Source organism: Felis catus, chromosome D2, assembly GCF_018350175.1.
Source record: "Felis catus isolate Fca126 chromosome D2, F.catus_Fca126_mat1.0, whole genome shotgun sequence".
Lineage (NCBI taxonomy): Eukaryota > Metazoa > Chordata > Mammalia > Carnivora > Felidae > Felis > Felis catus.
In genome coordinates, this window is record NC_058378.1 from 37,359,837 (window position 1) to 37,374,348 (window position 14,512).

The 14,512-nt window shown below is 45.7% G+C and overlaps 1 protein-coding gene across 42 annotated transcripts in view; it reads right to left on the reverse strand.

Moving 5' to 3' along the window:
* Positions 1 to 14,512, reverse strand: part of KCNMA1 (potassium calcium-activated channel subfamily M alpha 1) — a 731,637-nt gene that overhangs the window by 347,664 nt on the left and 369,461 nt on the right. The gene's annotated exons all lie outside the window — the stretch shown is intronic.

Consider the following 14,512-nt stretch of genomic DNA (forward strand, 5'->3'; position numbering starts at 1 on the left):
GAGTTTTGTCCTTCTAGTGAATTATCAAAGCTGGGGGTAATTTGGGGAGCTCTTTGAGCTTGGGGCTGGTGTGGGAAGTAAGGGTGATCTTGTGGACTGTTCACCCTATCCCCTCCTTCCATACTATCTAAATTCCACCCATGCCTGGACCCCACCTCCCTGGTGCCCTAAATTACTGCAGCTCAGAGAACATGCTCTCTTCTGGACTCAGAGCTAGCATTGCTCAGACTACTTTTTCACAAAACCCATACATAGTAAGATACAGATTTTACATCACAAGCCAGTACAGACATACATTTACATAGTACACACAGCTCTACGTACATAACCAAGACAAATTTTCATCAAATCACAGTGACCTTCCGGAGCAGTATTTTCACCAAAGGCTGTTCAATCTCATCTTTTAAAAGTGCTTATTGTGACCCACTCTATTGCCTTCCCAAACCATTAATGAGTTGAGGGTTGTAGTTTGCACCACCTCGATAATTAACCACATCCCTGCTTTGCAACTTCTTGTTTTGTTTCCTAATTTGAATGTGTTCACATGTTGTCCCTCTAAAGACCTGATTCAAAACAAACTTCAAAAGGACAACAGAGATATCTAAATTTGGGGGGCCACGGGAATGCAAATTGGTGCAGCCACTCTGGAAAACAGTGTGGAGGTTCCTCAAAAAATTAAAAATAGATCTACCCTATGACCCAGCAATAGCACTGCTAGGAATTTACCCAAGGGATACAGGAGTACTGATGCATAGGGCCACTTGTACCCCAATGTTTATAGCAGCACTCTCAACAATAGCCAAATTATGGAAATAGCCTGTATGTCCATCAACTGATGAATGGATAAAAAAACTGTGGTTTATATACACAATGGAGTACTACGTGGCAATGAGAAAGAATGAAATATGGCCCTTTGTAGCCACATGGATGGAACTGGAGAGTGTGATGCTAAGTGAAATAAGCCATACAGAGAAAGACAGATACCATATGGTTTCACTCTTATGTGGATCCTGAGAAACTTAACAGAAACCCATGGGGGAGGGGAAGGAAAAAAAAAAAAAGAGGTTTGAGTGGAAGAGAGCCAAAGCATAAGAGACTCTTAAAAACTGAGAACTGAGGGTTGATGGGGGGTGGGAGGGAGGGGAGGGTGGGTGATGGGTATTGAGGAGGGCACCTTTTGGGATGAGCACTGGGTATTGTATGGAAACCAATTTGACAATAAACTTCATATATTAAAAAAATAAAAAATAAATAAATAAATAAATTTGGGGGGCCACGTTCATGCTGGGCACTTTACTGAGAGCTTACAGGCATGATCCGATGCTTTGTACACATGGCCACAAGGTAGGTATTATCGCTGTCCCTCGTCACCATTTTCACCCCACTCCACACAAAAGACCTTACAGCCTGGAAAGGTTAACTAGCTCACCCAAATACAAGGACTACGGAGTGTAGAGCAGGATAAGCCCAGGAGGGCCTGAGTCCAAACCCTGCTGCTAACTATTGGGTGGTGCTGCCCATTCCTTTCTACCCATTCTCATGCTGGGCCAGAGCCCCCCAGAGACCTCTTTGCCCTCCATGGACAAGGCAGCAACAACACACACGAATGCATAAAACTGGCCAAGCAACTCGGGGTGGAAGAAGCTGGCAAACGTTTCCGCCAGCCAGCACTCTTTCCAAGCAAGGGTCACTGACCTCCTGCCCCTACACAGCACTGCCAGGCCTGTCTGTCACGGTTCCCCTCACTCATCTCAGGGGAGTCTCCTTCTTCCGGAACGTCAGTCACCCCTGACTGCTTCCCCCACCTTGCACCAATTAAACTGTCTCAGTTGGCTGGGTTGGAGACAGGTGCAAGCAGGAAGAAATCCGAAGGAAGCAGGGAATTCAGGAGAGATGGGGCTTCTCTGGGAAGCTGCTCTTCAGTTTTCTGTCAAACTGGTCTGAAAACTGGTCAGATGAGCCCACAGAGGTTCCCCAGAGACTCTGCAGCCATAGGTGAAAGACTCAGCCTTCTGGAGAAGTGGCAGCTGCTTGCGTCTGTTTGGGCACCCCACAGATGCCCAGGTTTTGGTGCGCCAGAGCTGTGTCTCAGATGAAATGCTCTTGGCTGGAGATGGTTTGTATCCCTGGATTGCAATCCAGGGAGAAGATTTCCCTCTAAATATAGGTGCTAACCGACAGTGTCTAAGAGAAGCAGAAAAGAAAGGGTGTTTAGTTCTGCCCTGTAGACCCATCTCACCTTACGTACTTCCTGGGTAGGGGCCTCATTTCCCTGGTTTTGTTAGCACTGCCCCTCCATTTTCAAGATTTCAAATGCAGTGGGGGGGAAAGGGGTATGTATGACTGCTTGAGATGAGAAAACACACTACAGAGAGACTTGCCCTTGGATGTGTTTTATATGCCAGGAGGGGAGGGTTGTCAGTCAATCTCTGCTTAGCCCTTGGGTATGAGTACTGCCCTCTGTCTGTCACGTGATCTTCATGGCAGAAGAAACAACCGTGTGTGGGCAGATGAACCCACCCTACAGAGCAGGAATCCTTAACTTGGGGTACATGGACCAACTTTAGGGGCCCTGGCAAGCAAAATTCCCATAGCGTTCATCAAATTCCCAAAGGGGTGCCTGACCCACAGGAGAACCACCACCACTGCACATCGTAATCATGCACATTGCCTTCCGTAATTTTACTTGCTCTAGGTACCAGCTCTTACTCATGCATGCCTCCTCTGAGCATATGCATATGAGTGCACACAGACACACAGCCACCAAATGCTCCATCCTTGTCTACTCCCCAGCCTCACTAAGTACTTGATAACAGATTGTGCTCCAAGGCACTGACAGACTGCATGGCTGCCTGGAGCACATCTCAATTATTACTGCTGCTCTTTATAGACCTTGTCTTATCATTCCTGTTCATGTTATTATGAAGAGGGAAAAATCCTTCATGCACTCCCCACCCTTCTTCCTGATGCTAGAGGAAAAGCATATGCCGGGCAGAGTCATCCAATGGCACCCTTGTCCTTCATCTTTCTCTACATACAGTCCCTGCAGTTCCCTCTAAGACATCAAGATCAATTGTATCTCAAACTGGGCCATAGGTTCATTTCCGGGTGGGAGGTAGGGGGAGGTAGAGAGAGAAAGGTAAAAATACCAGTTCTCAAAGGAAGAGACGGGGGCTCTCTGCCTGGGCATAAATAGGAACATGGATCGAATATCTTTAAGAAGGACAAGTGCCTTATAGTAGATTCCAACATCTAACTGGTAGGCCCTACAGTCCTACCTCCATTTTCTTCCTGAGAGTATCATGATAAGTGAAAGGTGGTATGAGTATTTTCCATTTGGAAACCAGACTGATGAAGCAGCTCTACCGGAATCAGGGTTATCATAATAGAACGGCCATCTTTTTCATAGCTCTGAAAATGTTTGAGCCCTCTATATTCAAGGACAGCCTCATAGCACTACCTTAACATTAAGTGCCAAGTTTCCATGTAAAAAGTGAAAGATGAGGGGATGAAGATATAGCTGAGACTTGGGACCATATCTAGGAAGAAAGGTCCAGAGATGCTTCGGATTTTGTTTTTAAAGGGGCCATCGCGTAAGAATTTCATCACTAAGTGTTGAACTGAATGCTCAGCAAATTGCAAACTTTAAAGTTGATAAAAAATACAGCCAAGATTTATCTATGTTAACCCATGCTTTTATACCCACATATGCTAGAAATTAAACCAAGTTTCATATAATGTGTCCATTTATTTATTTTATTTTTTTAAACATTTTTTTTAACGTTTTATTTATTTTTGAGACAGAGAGAGACAGAGCATGAACGGGGGAGGGGCAGAGAGAGAGGGAGACACAGAATCGGAAGCAGGCTCCAGGCTCTGAGCCATCAGCCTAGAGCCCGACGCGGGGCTCGAACTCACAGACCGCGAGATCGTGATCTGAGCTGAAGTCGGACGCTTAACCGACTGAGCCACTCAGGCGCCCCATAATGTGTCCATTTAGACAAGTGAGAGGATAGATCCCAACAATGATCAACACACATGCTCAGTATAATCAACTCGGTTTTCGTCAAGTTAATACACCAGCAGAACAGACAGACTTGGGCCTCTTTTCTTATAAAGAATCTGACAATTTAAGGGGGTTGTGTTCACTTCCATTTATGTCCTGGAAAATACACTCTTGTGACTTAGCAACCATGTTTAAAAAGCTCTAGCAGTTCTTAAACAAACAGAGCGTATGTTTATGAGGTCCTAACGACGTTATTTTCAGGGATGACGTAGAGTTTTTGATATGTAGCTTTAGGGATTTACAGTAAGTTACGGGTAATTTATTACTGTGACATACAGTATATGCCTAGAGAAAAGTGGAAACTTACCTAAGCAGCATTTGCAAGTGTGTTAGATGGGAAACAAGACAGAGAACCTGAAGACCAGGGTCTCGTCACTTTGGAGAGTGAAGGGGCCCTTTCTGGGAGACGGAAAATCAAGAGTTAAGAAGATTTTTCTGGCACTCAGAGAGGAGAGCTAATTCAAGACCAGAAAGAGAGACGGTTTAGAATAAAGACTGAAAACGGGAGGCCCAAATCTGGCCTGCAGAAGTGTTTTGTTTGGCCTGCAGACTGCTTTAAAAGATCTGGAGCCGTGGGCAGTATTTTAAACCTGGAGATTCAACATCAAGCCTGGTTTGCCTCTCCTCTCTCTGAAACACAGGAAGATCTGGCCACATGCGCCTGCACTCTGCCTGGGGATGAGCAGCTGGAGCTGGGCAGTCACTTCAGGAGGGCTTGAGCTCTCAGCTCAGCTCAGTCCTCACCAGACCTCCAGACCTCCTTCCTAACATCTGGCCGACCGCCCCCGTCTACTAGAGCCTTGTACCCCGTCTGCTGCAGACCTTGCTGTAGGGAATGTTATCTTTCACTATGGTGCTCCTAGTAAGTAGATCTCCTAGACTGGCAAGGCTTCTTTTCAGATATAAGAACAGACAAAGCACACGTTTCTCTCTAAAACTCATCAGAAGATTATTAGGTTTTCTGACAAAATTGGACTTATCTATAGGTGCCACTCTTTTTAAGGCTGGGCTGCTGAAGTTCTCATTTCCCAAGGCCAAGTCAAAACACATGGTTTGAAATGGAATGTGTTTTTTTTTTTGTTTTGGTTTTTTCGTTTTGTTTTGTTTTTTAAATACCCTCATCAGAAACAATTAGATGATGCTGGGAGGAATGGGATATTAGGCTTCTGTCTCTGGGCATGTTTTCTTATCTGTGAAAATTTCCAGATGGATGGGGCTGACAGGAAGGGAGGAAACAGAGCCAGCTTTCCATCAGGCACAGCAGACACTGTGTCTATGGCCCACCAGACTTCTATCGACCTGCAAAAATGTCTTACTTTTCATTTCTTTAAAATCAGAAGAAAAAATGTAAATATAATAATAACGAACACGTAAAAATGAATCCAGCCTGGATTATATTTATCTTTATATGAATGTAGTCACAAAATGTGACTTTTAATATTCTGTACAGGGAAAGGGACCCAAGAAGGCATAAGGACCTATACCCACAAAAATCATCGTGTGTCCCTACAGGCAAACCATGGTCTCCAGACAAACATCCTGGAACGTGTGGGGACCGCTTTGTCAGTAGAGCACTGCTTCCCTTAGCCATAACTTTCCTCCCCACCACATCGCGGGACGTTCCGCATGTGGCAAGTTCATAAACTAGGCCTCTGAAAGGCACGTTACACCCTGACTTTGGCCTCAGAAAGATGGAGTGGATGCCTTTCGGTCAGCCACTTCTGGAATTTTCCAAAGAGAAGTCTCCAAAGATTTTTGTCGTGTGCAAGTGTAGAACAGGCATTACTGCCAACAGGGAGAGTTTGCTTTTCTGGTTCTGTTAGGCCACCTCTGGAGCAATCTCAGTCCTTTATCTCGGCGGCTCATTTCAAGGCGGGGCTTTGCTGGACTCAGCACGTACTGAAAATAAAAGCCAGAGGACACAGCACAGGCCAGAATGGGAGTCCCCTCTTGTGGATTCTTAGAATCAATGGGAGACTGAGTTTTCTCTCTCCTCAACTCAAAACCTCCCCAGACTGCCAACACTCCCAAGATCCAGCTGTCTGCTTGGCTTTTCTAACTTCAGCCCTTATCCTTAGCAATGCTTATATTAGAGACTGAAGATATACTGAAATCTTCCTTGGTACCTTGTTTTATTGCCTCCATTTTCCTGTATCTTTTTTCTTTTTCCTATGTTTATGTTCATTTTCCGTCTATTTCCCATATGATGGCTAGACTTCCTGACCCTTATAAAAATATCTATAACTTTAAAGTCTTAATGAAAAAGATTGAGTCTTACACATAGTATTGTAAACCTTCCATACCTCGCAAATGTCTTACACACAGTCAGTACTTAACAGGGATCTCTTACCTGACTGATACCTTTAAGGTCATGGGTGCATGGCTCTCAGCTTCATCTCTGTTGTTATGGTAAGATTGGTGGCCAGTCCTCCCATGCTATACTTTCCCATCAATCTAGAGGTGGGACAGGGATTGTCCCCTACACACACACACACACACACACACACACACACACACACACACATACTCCCTTCTCCCAAATTCTATGAGTAGTCACAAGTGCATTAAAAAGTCCCAAGGGGAAGGGGCACCTGGGTGGCGCAGTCGGTTAAGCGTCCGACTTCAGCCAGGTCACGATCTCGCGGTCCGTGAGTTCGAGCCCCGCGTCGGGCTCTGGGCTGATGGCTCGGAGCCTGGAGCCTGTTTCCGATTCTGTGTCTCCCTCTCTCTCTGCCCCTCCCCCGTTCATGCTCTGTCTCTGTCCCAAAAATAAATAAACGTTGAAAAAAAAAAAAAGTCCCAAGGGCATCCTTGCTGTAAGAAGTTCTATTTTTAAAACACAAATGACTCATCACTGACCAGGGTCTCCCCAAAGCTACAATTTGTCAGGCTGTCAGGAAGAAGGACAGGGGGGACAAAAAGCAAAGACAGAGGTCACATCTCCATCCTCATCTGAAGCCCATAAAACCCATCCTAAAGCTGTAACCGTCTCCACCAAGCTCAGCACAATCCGGGTTGTGTTAAGCACAAGCCCTGCCCTTCTGTTTGGATTATACCGCCCTGAGTGCTAACCTTCTCTCCAGCTGGCTCCTACCCCAATCCCTTGAGAGTTTTGCATGCATGTCTGCCTGGGACATTAGGTAGAAGACCATTGCTGTGCAACAGGGAGAAGATCCGGCCCTCGTGCAACATAAACACACGCTAATTGCAGAAGACATACACATTAACTGAACCTCCACGGGAATGCATTTTCTTTATTTTCCCTGAAATAAGCATTCTTTTCAATGCGTCAGAGGATCTAAAGTTTTCTTTTGAAATTCTGGAGAGTGGTGAGGAAAGAAGAAATAATTCATTATAATTTTTGGAGAGGAAAGTAAATGTGGATTGATAGACATAGTTGTCGGATAGGGTTTTCACAGGGAAACAAATGAGCCATTGGGCAACGTGTCCTCAAAGGTCATGCATAACAAATTCCAAACGGGCCAAACCAAAGCATTCGGCCTTGTTCACCTTCCACAACACAGTTGAACTCTTACTCCCCTTCTGAAATAGTACAGAAAAAAAAGGAAAAGAAAAAAAAAAGGATCATAAAATCAAGGAATTCAGGGCCTCCCTGCCAAGGGGGATGAAATAAAGGAATCCCAAGCATCTATCTGGCATTATCTTTGTTCTTATCCATGACCCTAAAGTTGCCCCCATGATGATAGACTAAAACTCCAAAATGGGCATAAAAACCACTATTTGCTCTTCAATGGATAATATTTGCCATCACATCTTTGTTGATTTTGTATGTGGTAAAAAGAACCCAAGAGATCAAGGAGAAAGGGCCCTGGACTGGGGAGCATTGATTGCTCTGTCTTCAATTCAGCCCCTGGCAAGCTGGGTGTTCTTGAGAAGGTCACTTAACCCTCACCAGGCAGGGGAGAATGCTGAGGCACAGAGAACAGTGGCACCAAGTGGACTCTGAAATCTCTCCAAGTTCTAACATTTTATTCTCTCCAGTTGTCCCTTGCCGCAAACCCAGAAGTAGGTCTAGCTGTGTCTTCCCTCCCACTCCTAACACAGTCCCTGATTTTTCCCAAGGAAATGCCAAAGATGAGCAGCTCATCCTGATGCTTCCAGCTGCTGCCACGTGTGGTACCTAGGCATCACCTGCACAATGAGAAATAAGTGAGGAAGCCAAGACCACCTCACCCAGATGGAAGGGGGAAGGTTACCCTGTGGGTCCCTCCTCCACCTGTCTTCTCTGCCAGGTTTATGCGCCACCTGATGAAAAAATGGCATTTCAGAAAGCTAGACCAAGTAGCACAGCTGAGTTAGGGTTGTTCCCACATAGGAGAATTGAGTGTTGCCATTAAAGGTTAAATCCTGAAAGGGGACAAGGACTTCTCATTGGGAGTTATTTACAGACTCTTTGCCCTGAAGGCACCCCCGCCTCCCCCATCCCCTCAGTGGGCCCAGCTCCTCCACCATCTGACATTCCATTCTTTCAACAGCTGCAGGCGCTCCTGTTGTGCTCCCCTTCACAGATGTGCAGTGCTGTTCTGAACATCCTGCCCTTGAACTTTCCCTACCCATAATTTTCCAGACCAAAGCCTGGCAATAAAAATGTCAGTGAGGGACAGAGAAAATTGGGGGGAGTATGTAAAAAGGAAAAAAAAAAGAATAGGAGGATGCTTTGCACAGACAGTGATTTGTGTTGACTTCTTCAACAAAGGCTAAATGCATACCGTGACTCCTCAAAAAGGGCATCAAGGTGGGGAACGGCAGTGAATTTCTCAGAACGCCAGCTAGAAAGGCCACGTTCCATAAAGGAGCTGAGCACAAGGGAAGGTGATGAGCTTCCTTCCCTATACCATGGGCCACCCAGCTCTTCTTGCTGTGAGGCAGGGGGCGCGTTCAGGTACTCCATAGTACTTCATGGTACTTCACAGTCTACGATGAGCTTCCGTGGAGGTGGTGATGCTGTCCTCACAGCTCTGCCAGGCGCCTGCTACAAAGCTGCCACATGTGAAGCACTGGGTCGACACCTGTGCTCATGGCCAGCAAGAACAAGACTGGAGGAGGCGATCGGGATATCTTACATTGTTACAAAGACCTCCACAGAAACCTCTCGTGGACCAAATTCTCCTAAAGTCCACCGGTAATCCTAAATTTCTAGCACATCATGCAAAATTATAACAAATTAACTAAATTGTACAACTTTCTAAAGAGATAAGAGATAAAAGAATCTGTCTAATGGAGAAGCAGGGCTTCTCTCATTATCTACTCTAGTATGCCAAATGATAGGCGCAGAGGGGGAGGTAAGCAAGGGGATGGGGGGGGGTAGGGAAAGGGTCTTTCTACTGGGAATGAATCCCTTAACTGGGAGAAGCCATTGAGAAACAATCAACTTCCCTTGTTCTTTGCAAACATGACCCTCTTCCATCACCAAATGCTGCCTGTCCGTTGAGATAAAAGAGAAGGGAGTCCTATTAAGCTATAATGTAGGAGAAAATGAATCAAGACATAACCAGACATCAAACAGCACATGTCCCACAGACATGTACCATGTCTCTCATGTCCTAGGAAGGAAGCTGTGATAGGGCCCCTGCTGACTTGCAGGCCTGGCCCCAAAGGTAGGAAATGGGAAGATGGAGAACAAACGAGAAAACAGGACAGAGGAGCTGGCTAAGGAGGCTAAGCCATATCTCGTTCTGGTGACATGTCACTTAACCCATTTGGTCACTTCTACAACCTGGAATTTCACTTCTAGATACTTGGGAGAGAGATGCCTTTAGATAACGCTGGGTTCAAATCCTGGCTCCGACTCATGAGCAACATGGTTTGGGACCAATGTTGCATCTTCAGCCTCCTCACCTGTACAGTGGGAAAGGTGATAAGACCACCCAATCAGGTTGTTGGGGGAATCTAGTGAGGTCCCATGTGGTGTGTATTGTAATGTGCTTGACACTATACCTCACACAAGTCTATGATCAGGAAATGTTAGTTCTCCTGGCCACCTGCCTGTCTCTCCCTTGTTCAAGAGAACTTCTAAGCTGAGGGACGAGAGGTCTGGCTTGTGTGAACACCCGGCAGGAAAAATAGCTGGTGATTGGCCACTTCTGCGAAGGCTGTGGGTATCCCCATCATATAAAGGGTACCAGTTTCATTTTCAGAAACTATGGAAACAGTCTGGTCAATTTCTACTGCAGTCTTCAAGATAACCTTCCTGACCATATCTAACCCTAAGCAATTTTACAGTGTAAAAAATCTTCCACATTATCACACCGAAGAGGTCCCAGATGAGTGAATGAATACAAGATGAATGAATCCATGAATACAAACGTAAATTGTTAAATGAATGTTAAAGACCAGGGGAAGGCCATTTCCACATCATAATACCACCATTATCCTGGAATCCAGCCCTTGGATTAAATGCTCTCCAAATTTTGCACCACTCTTCCCTCCTCCTTGCTAATGTCCATATCCCCAAAGCTTCACTGCTGGTATGAGAAGCCAAGAGCAAAGGCTGGTGAAATCAGCGGGTGCCCCCACTGTGTGCCAGCAATTTTTGGAGCAGATAAAGTCATTAAGGAAAATTTTAACAATGTATAACCTTTCAGCTTTACTCTGGTAACAGCAGGTAGCTTGCCTTGCAGAGACATGAGCCTGCACTGAAGTCACCAGTAAGCAGAACTTGACCTTCATTTTCAGTATACGCAGTATTAAATATTCATCACCCACAGAACTGTAGCATAAGAAGCAGCTGAGTTTAAACATGAATCAAAGGAATAAATATCTCCCCACAGGTGAGTCATCCTTTCCAAGAATGCCCCTGGAAAAAAAATGCAAATACCCAGGGCCTGGAGCCTCTGTCTCTTCCAACTTTCTCTTGAAATTCTAGAAGCAGCAGGAACTGCTGCATTATGCAATCCATGAATCCTGCCCTCACACTGACATCTTTGGGTCTTTTTTTTTTTTCTTATCTGTTAGAGAAGAATTACTGTTCCTATGTCAAAGACAGAAAATAGACAGGGATGGAACCAGCAATGGTGACATTATCACCCACAGGGTGTCTGGGGCACTTTTGACTTGGTTGTACAATTTTTTAAAAATCTTTGCTTCACACAGTATCAGAGCGTGTGGGAGGAATGGCTTGGAATAGACATCAAGAGACATCAGAATTAGGAGCTGGAGTGGCAGATGCCTTAAATTGGGCAGAACATCTTTCAAAGGGATGAAAAAAAATGGAGTTCTTTTGGACAATGTCTGCCTCATGTGGCTAATTTAATATCTTTTGAGGGACGGGATGACGGTCTTTGGAGGACTTAGTGCTCCTCTGTGTCTGCAAGGAATCGGCACTTGTGCCTATCCAAAGACTTGGTAGAACAACTCCTTCTGCTTGGGTGTTTCTAGAGAGTCTACTGCTGGGATGATGAAGCATAATTTTAACACAGTTTAATGTCCCTCTTTGGCTTTCAACTCCAGGAGCTCTGAGCACAATCTGTCTTAGCTAGACAGCAATCACTTGAGGCTGCACGAGTGATTCTTCTGCGGCGATCACTCTAGGAAAACTAAGACCCAAAGAAGGGCTCCTCAAACCCTTGAATGAAAAAGAGCTGCTTGGAGACCGATCTTGGCCTAACAATGGGAAAGGAAAGATGCATAGGAGAGGCTGTGTTTGGAAATGACTTACCCACTGCCTTGATACTAAACTCAGCTTTGAAAGGTTAAAAAGATCAGACAACCACCCTTCACGACATTTATCTGAACTGCCTTCCCCACCTGTTGCCCATTCGCACAGCCTGGACGGGCCTGCCTGACACTGAGCCAGCAGGGCAGACCCCGGAGCTTACCTCATATATTGATCTGCATTCCTCCCACTCTGCAAGGGGCTGGGTGCAGAGAGCCTCACATCTTGAGCTTGTGCTGCTGGAGTATCCCCCACCATTGTGAGGGAGGCCAGCTCTGATCAAAATTCACTGAGACAAGCCACTTCACGACAATGTCTGCCCAATTAGGCTCATGCAAGGGAAAGCCTACAGATTGATTTATTCAAAGGGCATAAATGTTAACTAAAATTCATTGGAAGAATACTAGGTGTTTTTCTCCCAGTACTGGGTGATGATATAGTATAACTTCCAAGAGAAGTCTAAAGCTCTCATTCCAAGATGCCCAAATGGCCAGCCAAACCACCAATGTGTACAATCGATGAGAATCTTGAATGAATAGATGGATTTGGGGAAGTTACATCCTGCTTTCTTACACATTTTCCATTTGCATCTTATGTGTGGACAGAACTTCATTTTCTCTTGTTTACTGTGCTTGATTACAATGTCTAACAGGTTCTTTGTTTATTCCTGGGAATCTGTGGACTTGCCATAAAGGTTACTCTACAGACTCAACCTTACTTCTTCCCCTTGCTTGATATGCACATGCTCTGCTGGTCTTTCCCCAGGAAGATGGAAGCTCTTTGGTATTGGCTGTGCCGATCAGGTCACCCATGGTACAGAACCTTGGGAGATGGCTTTAGAACCAAAGGTAGTAATGCAAATGAGAAATGGAAGGGCCTACATAAATAAACCAAGTCTCGCTTTGCCCAACCATGTGTGGGTTTGAGGGACAAAGAAGGACTGAGCTAGGACAGTCTCCAGGGAGAGTGGAGGCAAGCTTGGTTCTAAGATTTTTGGCATTTTTGCTGAAAAAAAAAGTGGAGAACAAGGTCGACTGTCCATCTTTGGAATAGACTCTTTGCAAGTCCATAAAAGAAACCAGAACCAGAGAGGGCTCCCAACGCTGGATTTCCCAAGGCTTAGCAAAATCATAGCTGAATCTAAGGTGCTGAGATGGTGCAGGGTATCCAGGGAAGAGGCTCTTTTGTCTTAGAGAATTTCATTCCTCTCCATCCTCTCACATGGAGCCAAGAACCCCAGGATGAAAGATTGCCTCTTAATAAACACTGTAAAAAAGGACACAATTCAAATCCATCTAACAAGAGTATTTTATTTCTGAGAAATACAGAGGAGCAGAAAGGGTGGGGAAGGGAAAGAAGGTGCCGAGGCATCTCTCCTAACTGATCACCACACTCACCTTCATGTAAGGGTTTGCTCTGTCTGGGGCACACAAATGCATGCCCAAACCCATTTCCTGAGCCTGCCATGGAAGCTGACAGGCTATGCATCCCCTGACATGTGAGAACACTCCTCACTCCTGAAAGGGAATGGAGAAATAAGACCAGGGCTTTAGGAGATCTTTGGTTCAATTCAAATATGGTCCAGAATTATGAAGAATAGATACTTAAAAGAGGCTTACCTTCAATGACATATCAGCTGGAATTTTCCAGACTTAAAAGCTCTTCTCTTTCTTGGCCAGGAAGAGCTGATGGAGGGAGTGTGTGGAATCTTGTCTCCTGGAGGACTTTTAAAGGACCCTCCTCCACCTGAGACAGGTGAAGGCAGTCCAGCCTCATATGTGGCAATGGGCAGAAGGACCTCTGATACTCTCAGACTTGGCTGACGCCCAGAGACAAGTGATGAAAGGGGACGTTTTCTTTATTTTCCCTGACATGGCATCTTGGCCTCAGTACCCAATTGCACATCAGCACCCAATTGCACAAAATCCTTTGGCTGGTGACCAGACGCCTCTGAGAAATTCAGAATTCAGGCGTGCATGACATTGCTACCATCCTGAGCCACAGGAAAAGAGCACTAGGCTCAGAATTCAGGCACCCCAGGGTCTGCTCCAACAAGGACACAAAGCAGGTTTCCTGGAATCAAACTCTAGCAGACGGCCATACCAGGGATGGAGTTCAAAGAGTTGAAAACACTCTCACAGTAGACTATGTAGGAAAAGAGCTCAAGTCCACTGCCCAGTTTTCAAGTACATGTCGCCACAAAAAGGCGTGTCAGACCAGCTCCGCTCCAGTTTCCCAGATGCTGTCAGCCTCAAACTCGCAACAGAATAGTTGGAATAAATGAGCCCCTTCCTCCCCCGCCCCCCGCCAGGGTGACACCTGCAGGAACCAGAGCAGAGCTGGCCGCCACCTAGCAGCTCTGCTCAGTGACCTCTCCTGCCTCCTATGAAGCCTTTACAACGTCGCAACACCCCACCTCAGGGTCACCCTAGAGCACCAGTTCGCTCAACTGGCACCTTAGGGGTCTGCACAAATGTCCACTCTAGGAAATCCTAGATGGCCATGGGTCTCCACCTCTGGGAGTCATCACGAACTCCTCCGTCCCATGTGTGACCTTCACAAGTGAAGAAGCACCAGCGAGCAATGCTTCTGCTGAATATTCTGCTTGGTAGCTGCAAAGGATAGAGCCGTGCTTCCTAATCTAACCTCCAATAAGGTTAAAGCATCAGAAACCCTAATGAGAAGAAGACCTTACCACCATGGCAAGAATAGTTCAGACCCTCACTGGCTGGATATCTGTAGCCCTCCCAGTGGTTGGACATTCACACCAA